Below are 20,667 nucleotides of genomic sequence, written 5' to 3' on the forward strand. Positions count from 1 at the left end.
CTCTGGCAAGCACAGAGATGCTGGGCATTCAGCATAGGCAGTAATTACATCTCCTCTTTCTAAATTATGTTATCAGGAAACATCTATATTGTTTGCATGGGTCTAGATTATGCTCTGAGAATAGAATGTTCCCTGCATAAAGAGCACGGCTGGAGTAAATCAATGAGGATGCACTCAGAAACATCAATTAAAGGTAATACAAGTCTTTAGTGTGGTATCAGGGAGCGAGCAGAGTTTGAAATTCTGATCTGCCCAACCCATGCCTTCCTCCCTAGGAAAGCAACAAAGCAGAACTACTCAGAAATTCATAAGGTTTAAAAATAAAATACTTGTCTCCTCTCATCCTCATCTTTACTCAGGTTTTTACTCAGTGCTGGTTCCCAGCATAGTAGATGAGTGTAATGTTTTTCTGCAGATCTCAGAGTTCTGCTGGGTTAAGGAGCTGTCTTTCTGCAAGTAACACAAGCTGAGTACCTTGGGTTTGAGGTACATGCTTTGGGACACCTGAAATCTGATTGCCTGAGGTGCCAAGAGCCCACCAGTGATCCAGTGGAAGTCAAGAAAATCAGGTTCTGGGCTCCTTCAGAGCAGCACCTAGGAATTCAGATTTTCAAAGTTGATAGTGGTGTCTGAATAAAAAATAACAGCAAATCTATGATAGAGGTTGGAACAAAATTTAGACCCTTTTACCTGTCTAGTATGCAATATCTGGAGCTCATCTGCAGAGGGGTGAGTAATCTGGCCACCTTTGGACATCATTAGTAAGGGACGTGTAAGTAAACGTCATCACCACATTGTCCACTGGTCCCAGAGATTTCCTGTTATTGAGGCAAATGAGAAATTAATGTGAATCGTCCTTCAGCCTATTAATTCTGCATCCCCTTTGCAGACATTAATTCAAATGCAAAATCTGAGCCTGGGTTTGAGCCTCCTCTGTTCTCCACACAGTTCATGCACAGGATTCCTGCTCAGGCACATTTGTTACCTACGTGACACACATCCATCATCGTGACTGTAATTGTGAGAGGTGGAAAATTTTCTCCTCGCTACTCGGAAGGAAAAAGGACCTTGCGAAGAATTTATAAGCTTCTTCAGCTGAGCTAATTATTCAGGAAAGGGTATTTTTCACTGCAAGGAACACAGGGGAGCAGATTCCATTCATAGTTCAAATGCCAAACAGCTTTAACACCTTTGGTTTTAGTGGCTTATTTTATTAATATTAAGGTGTGGGGGGGGGTGGGGTTACTGTTTTGGGTCTTTTTTTTTTTCCTTAATGCTTTTTCCCTTTGGGCAGAAAGCTGCTCCCTTTTCGTCACAGCCTGGATAATGAATTGCAGTGTACAAAGCCGGTCATACAATACGCAGCAGCGGCAGCGCGGAGCGAGAATCTTTGGGAAGAGTTTCCATAGAAACATTGACGTCCTGCTGGCGAACAGGACACCGAGTTCCTTCAATGGGAGGTATGGGGTTTTAAAGGAGCAGCGAGGTGGCGGGAAGCCAAGCCAGCAGAGCTATGACTCTGCATCTCCCAGCAGAATAGGGGGTTGGAGCTGGTGGGAGGGGAAGAAAAAAAAAATAACCCAATTACCCTCGCATTATCAAAACGTCAGATTTGATGGTTGCTGCTTGAACGGCGCTGTACAGAGCCCGGTAAATAATTAAACTGCTGACCGTAACGTGTGCGAGAGCTGGCAGCCAAAAATCATAAATACTCAGAGCTGTGAACTAGCAGCTTCTAAAAAATCTTGTCAGATTTTGCCACAGATTTCATCCCCAGAAGCCTTAAATTCAGCACAAATCGGCGTGACGCAGGCACAAACCTCCCAGGGACGAGCAAGGTTGCACCCGGCGATGAGCACTCTCCCCTTCCCTGCTTGTCTTGGAATGAGACAAGTGTTTTGCCAGTGTTCCAGCTCTGTGTTTTAAATAGCCCCGTGTCTACCCAGCTAAATAGTGGCAGAGCAGCCCTGTCTGGAAGAAGGCTGTTTCTAGAAGGAAAACAGTCAGAGGAAATGTTTTTTGCCAAAACGTTGGAAATCATACAAAACAAAAAGGCAGCATGCAAAAGAATTCACTGCTGAGCGCTCCCCAGTGTTTTTGTTCGGGTTCACAAAATGCTTTGTTTCAGAGCAATTCCCACACAAGACTAATGAAGGTGACAGAGTCCCTTCTCCGAAAACATGTGACCCACCCCAAGGCCCATCTGACGACAGGGATGTCGAGCAGATCCTCCCCCTGGCTGTGGGGGCTCTGGCTCCTGAGCGAGCACATCTCAGCCTGAGAAAGTGAGCAGCCATCTGACCCAACAGGGTCAGCCTTCATGGCTTGCTCCAGCTCTGACTCTGAGCTGGATATCTCTAGCACAATTCAGATGGTTCTCTGGGGTACCTGAATGTATTTCAGCATCTTATGTGTGTCACTCTCCCAAAGAGACTCACAAAATGGCTTGGTCTGGGAGGGACCTTAAAACTCATCCAGCTCCAACCCCCTGCCATGGGTAGAGATGCCTTATACTAGACCAGGTTGCTCCAAGCCCCATCCAACCTGACTTGGAATACTTCCAGGGATGGGGCAGCCACAGCTCCTCTGGGCAATCCATGCCAGGGCCTCACCGCCCTCACCAGGAAGAATTTCCTCTTTGTACCTAATCTAAACCTGCCCTCTGTCAGCTTTAAAAATACCCAGTACCCAAACATTGTCTTGGGGTGAGTCACATGAGATGAGGAGCACCCATTGCAGCTCTTCCTCTATTTCTCTCCAGTGCTGATATCTCAGGGATGACTCGTTGTTTATCCAGCAAACCCCTGTGGTGTGGGGTTTCCTTTGAGGAGGTGAGCTGGTGGGAAGCTGTGCTCCACTGGGACAACATGGAACAAGGAGGGAACTTTGCTCCATGCAGGAGCAGGTGCCGTGGTCTTGAACCAGCCTCGTCCTCTGTGCAAGAGAGCTTCTGTTATTCAAAAGTATCTTGCAGGTTTCCACACATCTGTTTCTTGATCAAATCCCTCCAGAGTGATTATCAGGAAGCACAAGGCATCTGCAACCTCATCACAACTGAATGGGAGCCCCGGGTGCCCTGCACCTTCCACAGTCTGCTCCAGACGGTCTTCAAAGGCAAACCACTGCAGTGTGGCTGCTGACCTTAATCCCTGTCCTTTGCAATGCTCAGAGACTGTGGCTATTTATACTGCTCTTATTGCAATGCTGAAAACTCTTTGCTGAAAGCTAAATTATTTTAAATCTATATGGGTATGATGCCACAGAAGTTCTGGTTTATAACTTTATAGTAAAGACATCCATTTATTCAGTGGGCTCCAGGCAGGACGTTTGATACAGGATATGGCATTGATCTATTTGCAGAATGTTTGCAAGAAGATCATTTTGGTTCAACCTGTTCAGCAAGATTCACTGTAGACACAGGAAAACAGAAAAGTTGGTGAGTCAGAAGATCTCAAAGAAGTGCCTTGAATTCCAGGGACTTATGTAGATTGTTTCACAGGATGATGGCAGGAATCGCTTTGAAGGGAATAAGAAGAGAGGGTAAAACGGATGTCCATCTTCCTGAGGAGTACTTAGCTTTTTTCACCAATTTGTCTCAGTGTTTACTTTACCCTGTTTTGTGGATGTCAAAGACTTAGAAATAAGGACCCATTTAGAATGAGAGATGTTTTACTTGAGCACTTTGTCCTCACTTACAACTTAGGGGAATTTGAAGGCTCATTATTCTTTCTTGATTAACATCCCTTTATAAGGTGTTCAGCTAGCATGACAATGAACTTGATTTAAATATCCAGGTAGGCTGGATTTGCATGTGCCAGGAAAAGACTGAAGGCAAACCAGACCCCACACCCACCATGACAAAACAGCTGGGTCAAGGTGGGGCTGGGGACAACTCCTGGAGCTGATCCAGAGGGGCAGGGGCTGTGCCCAGCCTCTGGCTGACAAACACACAGCACATGGGACTCACGTGCTGGTGTGGATCTACTTGTGCCTACACAGAAAGAGAGTGCTCAGTTCTACTGAATTAGGAAGAAATCCAGGTAGAGCAGGGGGATGCTCTGGTCTGACTGCAGCTGGGCCCTCTGAGCACCTCGGCATGGTACTTCTGGAAGAGTGAGCAATAAGTGAAATTATCTACTTGACTGGTATTAAACCGGTGCACTGCAGCTGGCCTGAATTTCTCTGAATCAAATCTTATCACAGCACGTCCTTTGCCGGAGGTGCTCTCTCTTCTCTTCCAGATGATCCACAGAGCTCAGTGCTGTGCTGGGGGATGATTTTAGGTGAGGCATAGGCAGTGCCCCAACTGAGCTGCTCTCGCTCCAGCTGAACAAACCCTCTTCAGAGACACTTAATGAAGTTGCACTTAAAAAACCTGGTGGCCCCTGATCACCCCTTTGGTGCAGTGCTGAACTGGGGGCAAACTCCTCATTGAAAATGAAGTAATTCCCATTAAGGGCAGATTTATGTGCTGCTGGCAGCACCATGCACCGTGCCCGAGGGGCTGCAGCGATGCCTTGGTGATTCCGTACTGGCTCATGCTTGGTGGAGAATTCCTACAAATATCTCTGCATGCTGCTAAAAACTTGCGTTTGGCTTAAAAAAGGAGACAGGCAGTTCCCTTTTCATATCTTGTAGTGAAGAGCTGTCAAAGACATGTAGATGTCTATATTCAGGCCTTTCTGTTCAGAGGAAGCATTGGTGCCCTGCTCGCTGGCTGAATGGAGAAGGTCTTCTTCTGTACCTGAGCCTATGTGGTTATTCCTTTGGGTGGATCTTCTGGAAAACTGCAGCCACGAGGAACCACAGCCAGCAAACACTTTGCAAATCCACTATCCAGACCCACTGCTGCTCCTGGACTAGAGCCCGTGCAAATAGCAAGGAAATTGTATTCCCTGTGATACATCGTTTGAGCTTTCTTTCCAGCAGATCCTTCTTCTTTTTCACATCAGCTCCTCTGCTGAATCTAGGACATGGGAGATGCTCAATCCTGCCTCCTGGGCTCTCCTTCATCAGATTTACAATGTTTTTGTGCTCCAACAGCAATCACAAGCTGCTTGCATTAAATGCCACGTTACTGGAAAGTCTTTCCGAAAGGCTCTGAGTCCTTGATCATTCCTTGTAATAGTAAAAAAAAAGTATTTCTTTCAATAATGAAAAATTAATTCCCACTTTATCTTTCAAAATGGTGGTGGATTTCTGTGCCTTAGATGTGATACAAGCCTATTGCAGTGGCCATTTTGAACACCTAAATTTCCTATAAACAGCTGAAATTTCCAAGGTGACGATCCCATCGTTTCAAACATTGCCTTGGAGAGTGAGCACGGGTGCTGAAGAATAACATAAAGGAAGAGCAGGTTTTTTTAAAGATGGGAATTTGATACCAAAAATTAAGCACAGCCATAACAATTACAGCCATCTAGTGGGCAAAATTTTTTTAAAAAGAAAAATAATATTGACATTCAATTTCAGCAGTAAAGTACTTGTAAATGAAAGATGTCTAGCATATAAACTGGGGAGCAGCTTTCACTGTTTTGTTGGTTTGGTTTTTTTACCTATTCTTCAGGAATACATAAAATCTCAATTATTTTCCTTCTTGCACTGTAGTCTACAAATATTAGGAAAATTAGATCTCATCTGGTGCTACTGTTTTAACGAGGGACTTGCCGAGAGTATCCAATGAAGTGTGTTATTGCTCACACTGCAGCTGAAGGGACACGACTGAATTTTTTAAGAGAGATTTCCTTTCTCCAACTGGTTCATTAAATTTTAAAGTTAGATATATGACAACACAAGCTTTAAGTTAAGTAGTTGGCAACAAATCAACAGGCTTCACAGAGTGATTAAGGATCTCTTTCTGCAGACGCTTTGTACGTGTTCTTTTGGCTCTTGATGTCATCCATCATTTCAGGAGCCCCTCGGGCTTCACAAGGTATTTCATGTTGATAGGATCTCTAGTGAATTTCTACTGAAAAAGCAAATTGGAAAGGAAGCATTTCATCTGAATCTTTGCATATCAAAAGGAAGAAAAAGTACATCCTTTCCTTTATCTTACTTTTATATGGAGCATATGGGCTGAAACGCTGAACTTCAGATCTGAAGTCCAAAAACTCCGAAGCATTTTGATTTAGCCCATAATAAAATCTGCACTGGGATTTCATAACAATGCTTTTTTAATCCACCTCCAAGGAGGGATAAGATTCTCTGCGAGAGGGTTTGCTCTCTTAGAAGTTTTTGGGTTTTTTCTTCAAACTTAGTCATCTGTATTCAAGATTTTAAATACATATTTACAGAACAAACAAACCTCTCAGAATAACCTCTGCAGGCTTTTGATCATATGCCTCGGAGTGGAAGAACAGGCTATAGGATCTCTTACCTCTGTGACAAGAAATAACTGGCTGTGAATTTTGGAAATCCTCTCTGGCATGTGTTCAAGCCGGTATTAACGCAAACCACCCCATGCCAATCTCCTGACTCACCGCAAATGGCAGCTCCTGACACTCATCCCATCGCTGGCCTTCCCTAGGAAGAAAACAAAGCAGCTCCTCCCTTCCTTCCTGAAACCTCACGTGCCCCAACTGCTTCTGGATGCGGGCATCTTCTGTTTTTCCAAGTGTTTAACTTGGGGAGTGAGGCCGTGCCGGTGGATCTTGAAGGGGTGTTTGCAGCAGTAAAATTGGTCTCAGCTCCCCAGTCCCTGGGCACAGAGTGTCCTTCAGCCAGTCCTGGTGGTTTCACATTCATGGCATGAAAATCTCTCTGCAGCAAGTATGTAAAATTCTCTCTGGTGCAAATCTCTTTGAAGACAGATATATGTCAATTATAGCATTACGTTGCTTCTAAATTCTATATATATTTATAGGACTTGATGGTCTTTTCCAACTCAAGATACTCTATGATTCTATGGCATTTGTGTATTTATATATAATTTACATAGTGTATAAATATCCAAGTAACCATTATCTAGATACAGGCAACATTTGCAAAGGAAAAAGCTGTTAAAATACCACAGTCCTGCAGAATCTTGTGTGTTGGAGGAAATCTCGTCCCACACTTGTTTGTGCCAGTTCCAGGAGGTTTTTTATTCCTTGTCCTGCAGGTGAGATGTGAGGAGTGAAGGGCAGAGGTTATGCTGCTCCAACCATTAATTTCTTGACCTCTGACAGTTTTGGTTTTTTTTTAATCACAGCCTTTTCTAAGAACAGACTGTGCAGTATAACTTGCCATATAAAATCCTGGATAGATATGGAGCTGGATTTGTGATGTAGTTACTGGTATTTCATTAACCTTTATCTTGACAAGTGGAAATAACACGCAGTGATTCAGGGGAAATTTTTCACTTGCAGAGAAAAATGGTGCCAAAAGAAAGCAAGTGGGCTACAAATTAATAAATACAAATCTCAATAGCAGTAATCAACTTCCAGCTGGACTTGGCCGCTTGTCTGTGTTTTGGATGCATCAGGGTTGTTGTGATGATGCTCTGTGGGGCACAACAGAGCCATGGCTCAGGAGCCCATGGGTGACCTCAGCCAGCCTAGGGCCAGGGTGGCCCCCCTCCAGGCTCCCTTCTCTGTTTTTTCCCCCCCAGGTGAAGACGTGGCCCTCAAGGATTGTCCATCCCACCATGAGCTGTGGCCTCTCCATGCTGTGTCATTCTTCAGCCATGTGGTTCCACTGGGCTTAGCTGCTAAAAGGCTTTTGCTCTGCAAAAAAGGCTGCTTATAGTCCTGGTCCTGTTGATGTGGATATGCAACCACCAATCCTCCAAAACCTCAGGGAGAACCTTTTGTAGGAGGACCTGAGCAAAATACAGCCTCCCTGTATTTTGCTCAACTCCTCAACTGCAGCCTCAATGGTGGCCAGCAGAGTCCCCCGGAGGAGACAACAGAGCTGGTGAGTAATAAGGATAACTGATGTTTTTCCAAGTGAAAACCAGCCTGACTCACCACTATTTTGTTTCTTTTATTGTTATTTGTATTGCTCTGATGCCAGACAGCAGATCTCAGTTATTGAGCCCAGGGTTTTATCACCATATAACAGGAGAAAGTGCTGCTGAAATGCCTCCAGACTAAATCAGTAGGAGGCAAAAAAGAAAAGGCAAAGCCACTTGCTCACTGCTGCCCCGTAATTCAGGGCTGAAAACCCACAATGCCCTACTCCTCACTAAGCACCTTCACTCACCCACGGTGGCGTTTTTTCCTGCTGGCCTTGCCTTGCTCTAAGCTGAGGTTTATGAATAGTCAATATCTTTTGTTTTCCAAATAAAAGTTCTGCTGGGCGCACGCGTTCCGGGACCCCTTGTGCTCCGGGGGAGCACTTGCTGCCGGCAGGGGCTGCTCAGATCCAAAGCTTTTTATCGAGATACTGATCTGAGGCATCAGGAGAGCAAAACATGCCATCAGAAAATGAGCAGGAGCAGGTAGAACACCACAGGTATGGCAGTAGTCACCCCAGGCCATTTGCTCTGGCCATGCCATCCTCCAGTGAGCAGCATAGATTTGTACAATCAGCTCCTCTGTTAGATGAAGTCAAGATCTATTCCTGGGCAGGAATGCCATGGAAAACGTCTCCTGGAACTGGTATCTGCCAGGGATAATGTCTCTCAAGCCAATGTCTAGCAGAGGATAAGTTTCCTACTGCTTGAGATACACATCAGCTTCTCAAGGCCTTTGCAACACGCTGGGTGTTGCTGATGCAGGGAGCAGTCATACCCACCACTGCACCTGCCAAGCAGAAGAGATCCCACGGAGTTCAACAAAATATCAGGGCCTGGATCCATGCATCAACAGAACCAGAATAATTCCCAGATCCAGAGAGAAAAGCACAAACAAAGAGAACCTAGACGTCAAAGAGACAAAAGCTGGCTGGGAGATGAATGCAGAAAAGCTCTGCATAAGGTCTGGGGTTTAATGAGAGCTGAGTAGGATGGGACTTGGCATAGATAGAAGCTATTAGAAACAGCAGAGAAGAACAGAATATGCAGATAGCGAGGGAGAGAACAGCTGGAAGAGGAGGTTGGGAAGAAAGCAGGTAGAGGGGTGCATATTTTGGCTTTTGTGTACCAGTAATACAGCTACAACCCTGCAAGATGTGGCCTAGCATGGGAAAAGCTAGATGGTTCCAAAGGATCCCTGCAGGAAGCAAAGTTGCTCGGCTGCTCTACGGGGACAGAAGTGGTGGTGACGCTGAGAATGGCCACTCCAAGGCTTTGTCCTGGCTCAAGAGTTGGAGGCAGTTTCTCTGGCTTTGGTTTGGGGGTTTTGGTGGGGGTTTTGTCTGTTTGTTTTGATTTTTCTTTTTATTATTGTTGTTGTTTTGAGTAGGTTTTGGTGTTTTTTGTTGTTTCTTTTTGAGGCAGATTCCAGATGGGTTTTGCAGTGGCAGCTCTAACTCCTGTCCCAAGTTCCCCAGTCTCTCCAAGCACCCCAGCATTTGCTGAGAATGACCCTGTTGTGGTTTGACACTCGCCCAGCACCAGGCACCCACAAGAGCCACTCCCTCACCCTCTCCTGCCACAGCTGGGCAGAGGAGGGAGAAGGAAAAAAAGATTAACTAATGCTTCATGAGTGAGATAAGGACCCAGAGAAACGTTTCAAGGGCAAACCAGGCTTAACTTAAAGTTACAAAGTGAATTTATTACTAACAGAATCAGAGGAGGATAATGAGAAATAAAATAACCCCTCAAAAACACCTTTTCCCCCCAGCCCCTCCCTCCTTCCCCCCGACAGCGCAGGGGGACAGGGCACAGGGGTTTGCTCAGTCCATCACCGAGATTTCCTTCGCTGCTCCGGGAGAGGAATCTTCCCCTGTGAGGCCGTGGGCTCCCTCCCACGGGAGACAGCTCTCCTGAACTTCCCCGGCGTGGGTCCGCTCTCAGGAGCAGCAGCCCCACCGCCCCTGCTGCAGCGTGAGCCCCTCCCTCGGGCACACAGCCCCCCAAAACTGCTGCGCCGGGCTCTGTCTGCCACAGGGTGCAGCGCTCCAAGGCCAGGCTGCTCCAGCCTGGGAGCAGGGCCCTCTCTGCACCGGGACTGCCCCTGGATCCCAGCGTCCTGCAGGCACCCACCCGCTCCGGCACGGGCACCTCCCGCAGGGCTGCGGGTGGATCTCTGCATCCCCCGGGGATCCCCAGGGGCTGCGGGTGGATCTCTGCATCCCCCGGGGATCCCCAGGGCTGCGGGTGGATCTCTGCATCCCCCTATGGATCCCCAGGGGCTGCGGGTGGATCTCTGCATCCCCCTATGGATCCCCAGGGGCTGCGGGTGGATCTCTGCATCCCCCTATGGATCCCCAGGGGCTGCGGGTGGATCTCTGCATCCCCCGGGGATCCCCAGGGCTGCGGGTGGATCTCTGCATCCCCCTATGGATCCCCAGGGGCTGCGGGTGGATCTCTGCATCCCCCTATGGATCCCCAGGGGCTGCGGGTGGATCTCTGCATCCCCCATGGATCCCCAGGGCTGCGGGTGGATCTCTGCATCCCCCTATGGATCCCCAGGGGCTGCGGGTGGATCTCTGCATCCCCCTATGGATCCCCAGGGGCTGCGGGTGGATCTCTGCATCCCCCTAGGGATCCCCAGGGGCTGCGGGTGGATCTCTGCATCCCCCTATGGATCCCCAGGGCTGCGGGTGGATCTCTGCATCCCCCGGGGATCCCCAAAGGCTGCGGGTGGATCTCTGCATCCCCCTATGGATCCCCAGGGGCTGCGGGTGGATCTCTGCATCCCCCTATGGATCCCCAGGGCTGCGGGTGGATCTCTGCATCCCCCGGGGATCCCCAAAGGCTGCGGGTGGATCTCTGCATCCCCCTATGGATCCCCAGGGCTGCGGGTGGATCTCTGCATCCCCCTATGGATCCCCAGGGCTGCGGGTGGATCTCTGCATCCCCCGGGGATCCCCAGGGCTGCGGGTGGATCTCTGCATCCCCCGGGGATCCCCAGGGCTGCGGGTGGATCTCTGCATCCCCCTATGGATCCCCAGGGGCTGCGGGTGGATCTCTGCATCCCCCTATGGATCCCCAGGGCTGTGGGTGGATCTCTGCATCCCCCGGGGATCCCCAGGGGCTGCGGGTGGATCTCTGCATCCCCCTATGGATCCCCAGGGGCTGCGGGTGGATCTCTGCATCCCCCGGGGATCCCCAGGGGCTGCGGGTGGATCTCTGCATCCCCCTATGGATCCCCAGGGGCTGCGGGTGGATCTCTGCATCCCCCTATGGATCCCCAGGGGCTGCAGGGGCATCTCAGCTCTGGCGCCTGGAGCACCTCCTCCCCCTCCTTCTTCACTGACCTTGGTGTCACCATGGTGTTTCCCTCACATGTTCTCACCTCCTCCTCTTCTCTGACTAGAATCCAAAATCTTGTGACTTTGTTTTGATTTTCTTCTTAAATATGTCATCACAGAGGTGTTACCAACCTCTCTCACTGGCCCAGGTTTGGCCAGCATCATGTCCATCTTCAGAGCCATCAGCTGGCTCTGCCGGACATGGTGGAATCTTGCAGCAGCTTCCTCACAAGAGCCACCTCTGTGGCCCCCCTGCTACCTAAAACCAGGCCATGCCAGACCAATACAGACCCTAAAACTGAACTAAGCCTGTGCCAAGTGCCACCTCTGTGACAGTGGCTTGAGCTCACCATGGCAGAGGTGTTGGTGAAGCTCTGCTGGTCTGACCCACCATGGTTGGGGTATCCCAGGCTGGCATCACCACCCAGGACCAGCCTTCACCACCCAATAGCAGCACAGCAGATGGGCAGAGGGTTGAGGGGTTTGTTTGAACTGATTTCAGCTCACATCTTGGCTTGGGAAGACATGCCTGGCATTCTGGTCAGCAATGACTGACTCTTGAAGTAAATCATCAGCCATTTAGGAGGGCTGTGCCTGTGCATTAGGACAATTATTGCTTTCTTCCAGCCTCGGCTGTGCAAAAATGCATTGCTTCTCTTTATGAGAATTCTCATCTCCGTCTGTCAGTCATCTTGTCTCAGTGGGGAAAAAAATCCCCAAGCCCTGTCATATCAGAAAATGAGAAAATTATCAATATCTAGAGTGTATGTGAAAAATAGGAGCTCTTTCTCCATTTGGGAGAATGAATCTTGGTTGTAATGTCTTATAAATGTTAGCAGCTTCTCAGACATTCAAAAATGTTAATGATCCTGAGGTACCAAAATAGCTTGCCTTGGAGTTCTCCATATTAAAAATACTGTCTCGCCCTCTGCAGCCATCTCCAAGTGTCTCAGAGCTGAGTGGTCCTATACATCACTTTATGCATTCAGGAAGCAGAGGCAGGATTAGTACATTCATGCAAACACAACAGGCTCTGATGATTGCTTGCATATCAGGAGTCAGGATCCAGCTCTGGTGCCTGCGATCAGCTCAATAAATACTATCAGCTTCTGCCAAGCATAGGAATAGAAGAAATCTGTCAATAGCTGTAGCTCTGAATAGGAATCCTTGAGTAAAGGAAATCTCTCTTCTTCAGATTTCCACTGGCCTCTCTCGGGAAGAGAGAAGGGAGCACAGAGGTGACAGCCCCAAGTGCCACAGCTGGGTTCGAGGGGGTCCCATCAGTCCCAGGATGATACCCCACCCCTCCCCATCACAGGGGTGTCTGAGCCAGTCTGGGGTCCTTCTTCCCCTGAAGAGCAGCCACTGACTCCACCTGCTGCCCCTCCAGGGAAAGGTGAGTGTTCAGTTGACTGAGCTCAGCCTCCTGTCCTCCTCTCCTAGAGCCACACATGAATCCTTGTGCTGCCCAGGGTCTTGTCCTGTTGTTGCCTTCAAAAGAGTTGATTTTGGAGTCAGCTCCCCATGGGAAACCTGGGAGCCGCTCCTTATCCCTCAGGCTGACTCAGACTCCAGCAGAGCCCAGCTCCTGTGGCTGCACACAGCTCTGTCCCACTGCTTTGGGCTGTCACTCATGAACATGTTCCTTCAGATGCTTCAGGGCAGCCTGAAGCAGCCAAGGCTGCCACATGGCACCACATCCCCTGGCATGCGGAAGAGTGGTTTTCAGATCTAAGCCTTATTAAGGCTACCTGAAACCACAGGTTTGAGTCCTGGCTCCGCTGAAGCTGGCTGGGGGCTCGTGGAAGAGTGTGGCAGAACTCGCTACTTCTCCAGGCACTCCTGTGGTAGGACTCACATCTGAATCTGCTCTGCTATTTTCCTTTTCGAATATCTGTCCCTTTTGCTTTTATGAGTAATCAACTGTTTTATTTCCCTACCAGATTAGATTGTTCCTCTCACTGTAGTTTTGGGCTTTTGCAGCTGAATGGGACCCAGGAGACCCAAGCATAGAGCATCGGGACCGAAGACACAGTAGAACACAAAAGGGGCAGCTGGTGCCCAGCAGACACCACAAGTCACTTCAAAGGTCTTTTGTTTCTTAGCTATTGTTTGGTTCAATGTGATACCTGCAGCTTGAACAATAGGCAGAAGCAGGGTATTGCACTGATGGGCTGTTACGGAGTGCAAGGTGAGGCCTCAGTGTGGGAGGCCAGAGGCAGCACATTTGCCTAGAAAGCCCTGGTAATGCCCTTCCAGGCAGCCCATTTGCTGAGCTCCTGATGTTTATTGCATTTCTTTGAGCCCGCACTGGGGAAGTTTATTTAAACAATTTGGTGCAGGGAAAAGTGGATGTTGGCAGGGCTTTGGGTTCCAGCCACGAGTGGATGGAGCTGTGGGAGTGCTGCTCCTGGAGAGAGGTCCAGGCCACCCACACGGGCTCTTCCTCTTCCTGCACCAAGGTGGGCTGGGCCCTGAGGAGAGGCCTTCAAACCTTCTTTGAGCCAGGTAGGTTATTTCTGGGATGCTCAAGATGGATGCAAGTGTCTGCAGATGCCCAGCTCACAGATCAAAGTCCCCATAACCTACTGGGACCTGAGTTCCACCCCATCTGGGCATTGTGTTGTGCCCCCTCTGCTCTTCAGAGGGCAGAGGACAAGAAACAGGGCACTTTCAGACACTTCAGCAACTGCTTTCTCAAAGCTTGTGATGATGCTCTAAAGGGAGTTACTCTCTGCATGCACCAGTCCAGAGCTTTTTGGATGCACCAAGTGAATGAAATGTGAATTCTTTCTCTTTTTTCCTCCATTAAGTTCCTCTGTTCTGAAGCTGAATTGAGTTTTCTGATCTAATTGTCCTTCCCTTTCCAAAGAAATGGAATGACTTTTAAAAACTGCCTGTACTTTTATACACCCAACATCTGGTTTTGGTAAAAATTCTGTAACTTTTTAAACGCTACTTGCAGTCTAGAGGAAAAGGGGGTGGTATTTAGTAGATGATCTTTGCCCTCATTTTTAAAGAAAAAGCCCCCATCCATTACTTCTGCTGCTGGCAATTGAGAAAGCAGTTGGGCTGAACTTTTAAGTGAACAAACACTTACGGATCTATTTATACCTACCCTGAAGCAGACTACCACAGGTGGAAACACTGTAATTATTTCCTCTCCCTGGTTTCCACTGTCCTATAAAGATCTCCTGGAGCAGCTTGTTAACAAGTTACTGCTGCACATGGTGAAATTAGAATCAAGACCTTATTAACAACCAAACCAAATTTACTAAAAATTACTAAAACTAGCAGTAGCAAAGGTGAGAGGAGCTGCTCTGAGTCAGCTTTTGCTGCTTAGCCCCCTCTATCTAAGAAGGCTGAGAATTACAAACGACAAATGTGGTTGGCAAGTTGAGGGGGTACAGGGACCTGAGAGGGAGTGGCGGGGAGATGCAACATCAGTTTTTCCTGTGTTCCTTTTTCCATCACTGCATGTTTCCAAATTAATTCCTCTCCCTTAAGAGTCCCTCTCCTTTGTTATGATCCCACTCTTCTCCCACCCCCTTCTCCCTTAGTTCATTTCTCAGAGCAGATGATCTCCTCCGCTCACCATCCAGGTTAACTCTAGTTTCAATATCAAAGATCATTAAGGCTGAAAATAGCTTTTACTGGGCCCATGTTACAGCCCAGGAGTGCCTGGTCACCAGATAGGATCTCCAGCTGCCCCTCAGTCGGGGTTATCCATGGGCCAGTACTCCCAGTTCCATGGCCTCAAGCCATTGTGCTTCATCACAACTCAGGAGGGTTGTGGACTCTGTTGCAGCTGATTATGAACCAACTGGGAGGAGCTGAAGAAACAGGAAAAAAAAAAATCATTAATATTCGTCCAGACAGCCTGTTCTTTAGAGATTTTTAGTTTTCATGGAGTGGTTTTTGGGTTTTTTGAAATGATATTAAATTGTTATAGCTTTATGTTAATTAGGAAATGGCCAGTGGTGATATTTGCTGTTGTCTTCTGGGGTACAGAGTCCAAATGACTCAGCTATGAAAATCAGCCTTATACTGTTCAGATGTATGAAATGTGGCCCTTCAGCTCCAAGCATGAAGTAATGATGCCTCTGGAGCAAGAGGATGGATGTGCCACAAATACCAGTGCTGTGAACTTCTGCCTCCCCTGCAGGCCAAGGGAACAGCACCCTAAGCTGTGAATGGGTAGAGGGTCTGGAATAGCCTGGATGGAGTCAGGTGTGCTCTGTGTCTTAGTGACCCCCTGAGTGCCCAAGAGCATCTTTACTTTGGGAAGATCTTTTTAAAAGCATCTTTACTTTGTGCAACCTGCTCTGGGTAAGCCAGCATTAGCACGGGGCTGGATCAGACATCTACAGAGGTCCCTTCCAACCCCAACCATTCTGTGATCCTGTGATGGTATTAGGAAAAAATTCTTCACCGAAAGGGCTGCCAATAATTGGAACAGGCTGCCCAGGGCAGTGGTGGAATCACCATCCCTGGAGATACCTAAAAGACTTGCAGATGTGGCACTTGGGGACATGGTTTAGTGGTGGGCTTGGCAGTGCAGGGTTATAGCTGGACTCGATCTTAGAGAGGTTTACCATCCTAAAGGATCCTGGGATAAGATTCTGCATCCATGGCAGACTGGTGGGGGCAGGGAACAGAGAACTGGCTGTGGGGAGGGCTACAATAAGTCCCTAAGGTGAGAGTCATAGTAGAGATTTCAAAATCCTCACTACATTAAAGGAGTAAATAGTCTGTTTTGGTAGCAGGAGATGCAAAGCAGGTACCAATTCAGTGCTGCTGTACAGCAATATCCTTTGGAAGATTTGCCAGACGGCTGGCAGCAAGACTTTTAAACTGACTTTTTTTCCCAGCCAGCCATATCATCATCATCCATCAGACAGTCACTTTGGACTGACATTGCAGAGCGTGGCTGTCTCCTTTTTGCCTTGCTCCTGTTTATTTCTAGCAGATTTATTTATATCTGGAACTGATATAAGTGGCACTATTTCTTTGTTTCATTAAAAGATTCCTTGATCTAAACTTTAAAAGATTTGTCTTTAGAGAGATCAAAGTCAACCCAATGTATGTCTGGCACCCCTACATTTTTCTGATATCCCAGTCTTCAGGTAAACCTGGAAAAGACATTTTGTGGCAGAGTAGTAAACTGTGGTGACTAGGTTAAAGTGGAGCTGGCCATGAATTCTTGGGTACTAATACATGCCTTTCACCCAGGCTTCTTAATTATTATTTTCCAAGAGGTGAAACAATGTTGACAGAGCTTGCACTGTCAGATTCAAGTAAAGGTAAAACCCAGTGCCAACAGCAAGCATGGAAAATTACATCCCACTGCCCAGCAACTCACAGTCAAGCAAGTAAAATATGATTTGCACAGCTGAGCAGAGGCATTGTCAGGGTGCTAACCTAGGAGCCAAGCACTCCTAAATCCCATCTGTCACGACCTGTTGCTTACTCCTGGGAAAACTGCATGCAGACAGCTCCCTAAAAGAGGCTATTAATTCTGGGTACGTTATTTATTAATTTTGGGGTGTGAATCTTTATGTCCCATGATTTCTAAACAAACAGTGGCATGCTCTGACTAGGACAGAGCTGTCTCGTTCCTTCCTGTTGCTGTGGAAGGCATTTTTTCCCAGCTTAGCTCAATTATTCCAGGAATCAGCAGGTCCCAGTGCACACCCAAGCCTCTCTGCCTGTTACCTGCCAGTGCCATGGAAAGGATGGGGTGTTTGCGGGTGCTTTGAAGGAGAAAAGCTGAACAGAATTGCTGAGTGTTATTGTGGAGGGTTGGAATATGTCCTGGATATGAATCATCTTGCTCTTTCTGACCTACTGTCCTAATTGAGAGTCATTTATTCCTCAGATGCTCGTCACTGCCCAGGTTGTACCTTTTCACAATGAAGCAGCAGCCTGGAGCTGCAGGTGTTTGCCCCACTCCTTCATTACATGACACATTACAGGAGATTTAGTAAACAGACTGCTGAATCATGGATCCTCCCCAAATGTGACCCCAAATCCCTGCCCCTTCGTTTTGCTGTTTTCTGCAGCAGGGTCAGGCCAGGACATGGCTTTCCTGTTGGCTATATGAATTTTACTGCTGTGCATGTTCCAGTAAAATCAAGGGCCTTAGAAAAGGGATTCTGTGGAAGCTTTTTTTGTCAGGGCCTTTACACTCATTAGTTATAGATTAGAGCACAAGCCGCAGGGCAGGACCAGCAGAGTTGCTCCTGTTTGAGAAGGTGTTGCTGCTTCTTCACGAACCTCCAGCGCTTTGTGGCTCAGGGATGACCGATGTCCCAGCCTCATTTTTCCAACACATTTAAGAAGCATGCTCTTCCCTGACCATCTTGTATCTCTGTCTGTTAAAGGGAGGACTGATTGCCTGCTCCAAGGCACCCATAGTGACGGTCTGCCCGGCCTCATCCCTTTGAAGAATTTCCATTCGAGGGTTTATCTTTGCTGCAGAATGAGCTGGGACTTTCAGCCAAGGGTGCTCTGCTTCCTTGCTCTGCCCACACTCCTCCTGGCAGGATAACAGTAAATGGCAGCTGAGTAACCCACCAGTTGCTGTAGATGAAGAGGTTAAATGTTGGAGTGGCTGCAGACATCAAATCCATCGCTCCCCTCGGCAAATCCCCTGGTGCCTCCCTTGAGTCTTTCCAGTGATGTTCTTCCTTGTCATCTAGGCACATCCCTGATTCAGCTGAATCGGGGACATTAACAATTAATTGTCCCCATTTGGATGTCACTTGGGCAGGCTGCTGTCAAACATTTAGCAAGAACAATCTGGATATGAATAATGGGCTTTCAAAGCACTCTTCTGGCAATATAAGTGAGAGAGAGCTGTCAAATGCAGCCTGGGCTGGGAGTAACAACCAACACTACCTGTCTGAGGAAGCCATGGATGTTTTTATGTACTTCATTCCTATCTTTGAAGGGTTCAGACAGCATTTTTTTAAATCTCAGAATGTGCTGCTTTCTTCACTATTAGAGATTCCTCTTTTTTTTCCCATTACATCTTTTAAATGTGCCTTTATTTTGCAAAGGTACAGCCTTTGTGCTGATCAACCAAAAAAGACCAGATCCTTAATTCCAGCTGGATTCTGACCCAGCTTTAGATCAGTTCTGAATTTTAGATTTATTCCCCCTTACTATATTTATGGTGATTTTTTAAAGTCAGTTTTATTCTTAAGGGCTTGTCTCTGGAAACACATTTCAACTAAATTTCTTTTTATTCTACAGAGGGAAGCTCTTGGAGAAAATATGATCCAACTCAGAAGAAAACTTCCAGGGAGCAGATCTCCTGGTGTGAAGGAACAATTGCATTATTATCTCCCTGAAGCTGGAGATAAATGGGATTTATCCTCTTTGGGGCAAACAATTTACCAGACAACAAAAGTTAAAATTCCTGGTAAGGAACAAGGTTGGGCTGTGCAGCTGCAAGTGCTTCTGGAGAATCTAAGCCCGACGTGTGAATAAATACTCTTTATTTTCTGAAACGAAACCAGTCCCACATATAACGGACACAAATTTCAGCCTCTTCCTTACTCAGTTTTCAACAGCTGCTCATGCAATAGTTCAGCCAGCCAGAAAGGAGATGTTCATAGATAGCTGAAAACAAAATCAATTTCTGCCACTTTCATGACCGGTTTCACTCCCAGATCCTCCAGCTCAGGGCTGGCTTCTTTTGCAAATCCTTGTAGGTGGGATGGCTGGTTAATAATTGCTGTAATTCATTTAGGTCATAGCCTTTTTTCTGCTCTTTCTTTTCACTATTTGAGGGAGAGTTGAAACAGAGATCACCCAAGGCATGAGTACTAGTTTGACTTATTGCCACAGTCAGCTAAATCTGAGCTCTCTGCCCAGTATCCATGGCTCAGTTCACCTCAGGTCTCTGGCACTGCTTCTTACAATTGCCCTTCTTCTACTTAAATTTCAAAACCTGAGAATTGTTCTGGTTTTAAGGATAATCACACAGTTACACCTAATGGGTATGAGGCTATTTTCAAGATTAAAAATATTCCTTTTAAAATACTTGGGTCTGTATTTTCTTGCTCATGTATGCGGGTACTTTTATTAAAAGTCTGCTCCGAGCAGTGTCGTGTGTATGCAGCCTCGGATTAGACTAAAATGAAATTGTGGGAATTTATGGAAAAGCTTTTTGTGAGAAAACATCCTCAGCTATGTAGCCTTAGAAACTAGAGAGTTAGTGTTGGAGCTCGGAGAGTGACTATGAATATGGAGAGCCAGGAGTTGGAATAATCACAAGGGAGGCAACTGCACCAGCCAGGATGAAAGATGAGAATTTCAGCAGAAAATTGATCAAGATAACGAAGCAGGGGGAAGATGTCTTGTGACAGCAGCTGGATTTGTAGCATCTAGCCTCAAACAGGAGCATGAAACATAAGTTTGCTTGGAGGAGGAAAAAAATCAATCAGATTTTACATAGGATTGTGAGACTATAGAAAGCTCCAAGACACCTTGGAACGCTGCAGCATTTACCCTAATCGGGGGGTGAGTCAGCACTCAATTATGCTCAGGCAATTTTATATTCAGTTTTTTATGCGTTGGCAACAAAGCAATTTAGATAATATGGTCACACAGCAGAATCACCTTCTTTGCAAATCTGAGTTCCATTAGCTACAATAAAAAGTATGTCACTCCGAGTGCTCATTTGCCAGCGTGGAAGATAATCGTCATGTGGGATCAAAAAGAAATCTCTTCTTCCCATTGCCAAACTCAATGTAATTGTGTGACATGGCTGTTTTATCCCTGCTTCTGAAGATCTTAGTTACGGCTACTCTTGAGACTGCACAGATCCACTGCTGTGTGCAGGGGCCGCCTGAAGTCTTCGCATTAATAATAGCACATGAGATAATGGCTCCTACTGGGTCGTGTGTTCTAGAGAAAACATTCTGTTCTAATGAAGTGGGTCATATATATGCAGGTACATGAGGGTGGCTCAATCTGTCCATCACAGGGTAAAGAGCTGTGACCTGTGAAACAGAAGAATCTCTGTGAAATTGTATTATTGGCAAGTCCCAAAAGCACTGTCCTGGGGGATTTCAAGGTGCAGCTCTATGCAGCATTTTGACATCAGTTTGGGAAAGCTGTTATGCTAATATGACCTTTTGCTTAATCTTTTAAGGCACTTATTATATTATTTTGGCAATTATACCTTTAGGAATCAGAAGTTGGAGAGGAAATGAGTGATTTACTATTTAAACCGAGTGATCATTTCAATGCCAGTGACAGATTGAGTCTCCTATGAACTACTCCTTACATGGACAGGATGCACAAACTGTGTAAAATCCACTTGGTATGTCTCAGGAGCAAACACAGCTTGAATCTTCATTCCCTTCCATTATTCCTGTC

At 46.9% G+C, this 20,667-nt stretch overlaps 1 long non-coding RNA gene across 1 annotated transcript; it reads left to right on the forward strand.

The window, feature by feature from the left end:
• Nucleotides 1-920: 920 nt before the first annotated feature.
• Nucleotides 921-19,382, forward strand: LOC116453520. Its single transcript, XR_004243843.1, has 3 exons — nucleotides 921-1,460; nucleotides 7,589-7,893; nucleotides 18,535-19,382. It is a non-coding gene; the product is annotated as an uncharacterized LOC116453520 (long non-coding RNA).
• Nucleotides 19,383-20,667: the final 1,285 nt, after the last annotated feature.

This window comes from Corvus moneduloides, chromosome 19 (assembly GCF_009650955.1).
Source record: "Corvus moneduloides isolate bCorMon1 chromosome 19, bCorMon1.pri, whole genome shotgun sequence".
Classification (NCBI taxonomy): Eukaryota; Metazoa; Chordata; class Aves; order Passeriformes; family Corvidae; genus Corvus; species Corvus moneduloides.